This window comes from Cavia porcellus, unplaced genomic scaffold (genome assembly GCF_034190915.1).
Source record: "Cavia porcellus strain 051 isolate PalLab524CR breed Dunkin Hartley unplaced genomic scaffold, mCavPor4.1 scaffold_5, whole genome shotgun sequence".
In the NCBI taxonomy this organism is placed as follows: domain Eukaryota; kingdom Metazoa; phylum Chordata; class Mammalia; order Rodentia; family Caviidae; genus Cavia; species Cavia porcellus.
In genome coordinates, this window is record NW_026947488.1 from 55645958 (window position 1) to 55649122 (window position 3165).

The 3165-nt window shown below is 45.6% G+C and overlaps 1 pseudogene; it reads right to left on the reverse strand.

The window, feature by feature from the left end:
• Positions 1 to 1530: 1530 nt before the first annotated feature.
• LOC100724411 (large ribosomal subunit protein uL2-like) lies at positions 1531 to 2349 on the reverse strand (annotated as a pseudogene).
• Between the last annotated feature and the right edge of the window lie 816 nt (positions 2350 to 3165).

The following is a 3165-nucleotide window of genomic DNA, read 5'->3' on the forward strand; positions in this document are numbered from 1 at the left end:
TTGCTGCCTATACTGTACTGTACTGTACTGTACTGTACTGTTATCAATCTTCTGGATGTTCAACAACTGAAATTAAGAGATAACTGTAAATTCCTTTTGGATTCCTTTTGCTGGGATCCACTAGATATTTTCCAGAAAAAACGTTATATGATGCATGCAAAACAACAAGACCAACACTGGGGCAGAGGCCAGGTTTGAGCCTTTCACAGCAAGTCCACCGGCCCTGGCTTATCCCTCCACTGCCATAATTAGCTCTACTCAACCGGTGTTAAATGACACCATAGCTGATCTCTCTCCTAAATAAAAAGTTAAAGCTAATATAACAGGCCATTCTCCAAAAATCAGATGGCATTAGACATTCTAACAGCATAAAGAGATACTTATATATGACAAATAAATGACATGTCAGTTCCTAAAATTCCTTGGATCTCATCCTCCTTATGGGAAGCCATTACTAAAGTTATGATCATAAATACCTTGTTGATTGTGTTATTTGACTCCTGCGTACTTAATTGATTCTACAGATACCTTCCACTGTGGGCCAGATCCCAAGACAAAAGGCTAAACTTGGCCCTCAAACCCCACAAGGAGACCTTCTTAATATGGCTTTTCATGTTTTCAACAACAGAGATAAAAAATAACAATCTGGTATTTTAGCAGTGACACTTGGAGCTCTGAGACAGGTAAACTGACACAAGGTGGAGATGCTTGAGCCCCTCCTGGACCATGCTTTGAACACAGCAGAAAGACATTGGGCAAGAGAGTATCCCATCTTGGTGTTCCTTGGGGGCCTTGCCCCAGGGCTACTGGACTGTCCTAGCCACCAGAGAGTGGGTAAACCATCCTCCTAACTTCTAGCCCCCACAGGAGATACCATCACTGCCAGATTCATCACTGACAGATCTGCTTAGACTTGTTGCTGAAGACTGACAGGGCTCAGGGCCCACAGCCCCCATTAAGGTGTCCTTCTTAGAGCCCCAAGTCCCACTAGAGGTTTCAGGTAAGACATTCTCTATACTTGTGGACATAGAGGCCATGTGTAGGGTTCTTCCTGAGTTTTCAGGCTGCTATATTAAGTCCTCAGTCTCTATGGGGGTATTGACGGCCAACCTATGCAGCCTTTACAGACAGGGCCGATTTCATGCAGGTTCCAGACTCGCTACTTCTCTGGTCAATCCCATAGTTTGAGATACCTCCAATCCCACCTGCACTGCCCATGCTTGCCTATTTTAATTCATCTCAGGGATCCTTCAATTCTTCCTTGTGTGCCCAATATCCCATAGCTTCCAAACATTTACAGGAACTTAAACCTATAATTAAGCACCCTTTAGACAATGATTTTCTTAAACCTGCCCATTTACCCAATAATATTCCCATTCTCCTGGTACTCAAGCCTGACGGGTCTTACCCTCTAGTACAAAACCTTAAGATACTCAATAGTGCTGTTACTCCAATCCACCCAGTGTGCCAAACACTTATACCATGCTGTCTCATATCCCTCCTCAACCACTCACTTTACAGTCCTAAATCTTTTTTTTTCCAGTCTAAAGACAAACTTTATTGAGCCCCTCAACTCTAATTCTCTTTCTCTTGCACAGTCTTGATTCCACGGAGTCGCCCAGCCCTGCGAGCAGCAATAAGACCCACTTTGCGTCCTGCAGGGGCATCTCTATGGATAGTTGAGGGTTTGCCAATGTGCTGGTGGTTACCACCTCCAAAAGGATGCTCCACGGGATTCATGGCCACACCACATACACGTGGCCAGCAGTTCCTCTTTGCCTTGTATTTGTGGTAGGCTCGACCAGCCTTCAAAATAGGTTTATCAATTCTACCCCCATCAGCTACTACACCAACAACAGCTCTGTTGGCAGAGGAGATGACCTTCTTGGAACCTGAGGGCAGCTTCACTCTGGTCTTTTTGGTTTCAGGGTTGTGAGAAATGACTGTGGCATAATTGCCAGAGGTTCAGGTCAGCTTGCCCCTGTCTCCAGCCTTCTCCTCCAAGCAGCACACAGTGGTCCTCTCAGGCATGGTGCCCACAGGGAGAACATTGCCAGCGTTGAGTTGGGCCTTCTTGCCGCAGTACACAAATTGGCCCATGTGGATGCCCTCGGCGGCAATGAACAGCTCCGTATGCTTCTTGAATTGGTACGGATCTCGGAAGACCACCTTAGTGAGCGGTGCACTGCGGCCTGGGTCGTGGATGATGTCCTTCACGATCCCCTTGATGTAGCCGTGCAGCTCTGCGAAGTCCACGGCACGTAGCCGAACAGCTCCCTTGCAATGTTTCACGTGCACATGAAACACAGAGCCAGCACCCTTCCTCTGTCCACGGATCACGTGGCCCATGACAGTGGGTCTGTTGCCGAGCTAGGCCGAAAGAAAAGGACAGTCCTAAATCTTAAAAAAATGCCTTTTTATTCCTTTGTGTTTATACAGACTGACCCAGGCACTCTGAGGTTTCAACAGCTTACACCTGTTATCCCTAGTAAACCCTCTCCTCAGGGATACATAGCACCCCCTTCCTTTCCTACCCATCAATTTCAAAGACACAACCCTAGTGAAGACCGACAGATAAATTTTACACACATGCTTTGTCACAAAACTCTCAAATATCTTCTCACCTTTGTTTGTACTTTTTCAGGATAAATAAAAGCTTTTCCCACAACCAGGGAGACTGCTTGATGTACTTACTAAAGTCCTATTGCATAAAACCATCACAGGGACTACAAACAAGGTGGAGTGGCCAATACCTGGTCTTCTTGGCAACCTCAACAGCGGTCAAAGTTGCTAGACTGCCATCCTGTTTTCATATCACTCAGGCTAAGTGGTACCCTCCTAGCCCTAGATATAACCATCCTTTTTCCCACTCATCTGCACCTTACCAAGGCCTCACAGCCACAACTCTCAGGCTAAGTCATGTTTTGTTATCCAATTTGGTTCCTACTTTCTTATATTCTATTAATTATCCTTTTTACAGCAGGACTTTAAACAGTCTTTCCAAAAGACTCCCACATCATACATACCAGAGACAAATCTTACCTACCTACCCTCTTAACTTTTACCCTTTCAGGTGGGGGAATAATCACCTCTCATAACTTCACACTGCCCCCTCCTAACCCCACACTTATTTTTCAGAATTCTATCTCACCGTGGCAATGTTTC